At 36.6% G+C, this 273-nt stretch overlaps 1 protein-coding gene across 3 annotated transcripts in view; it reads right to left on the bottom strand.

Moving 5' to 3' along the window:
* Positions 1 to 273, bottom strand: part of fam126a (family with sequence similarity 126 member A) — a 21376-nt gene that overhangs the window by 13738 nt on the left and 7365 nt on the right. The gene's annotated exons all lie outside the window — the stretch shown is intronic.

The raw sequence follows: 273 nt of genomic DNA, 5'->3' as shown, positions 1-273 counted from the left end.
TGTTAATTAACTGATCTAAACAACTGAGATGGAACATAACTTGATGTGTTGTAATCTGTATGTGTCTTTGTATGGCCTCATTGAGACTTGTATACATGTTATGTGTCTTAATTGTATGTATGTCTTGTTGTGTGTGGACCCAAGACAGAGTAGCTGCTACCTTGGTAGCAACTAATGGGGATCCAAGAATAAAGAATAAATAAATAAATGCTCAGCTCCCACCATCACTCTTGATTATTTTTGTTCTCCCTTTCTATCCATCACAGCACTTAC

This window comes from Morone saxatilis, unplaced genomic scaffold, assembly GCF_004916995.1.
Source record: "Morone saxatilis isolate NCDOM2014 unplaced genomic scaffold, NCSU_SB_2.0 Contig9, whole genome shotgun sequence".
Classification (NCBI taxonomy): Eukaryota; Metazoa; Chordata; class Actinopteri; family Moronidae; genus Morone; species Morone saxatilis.
This window is presented reverse-complemented; position numbering and strand designations above follow the sequence as displayed.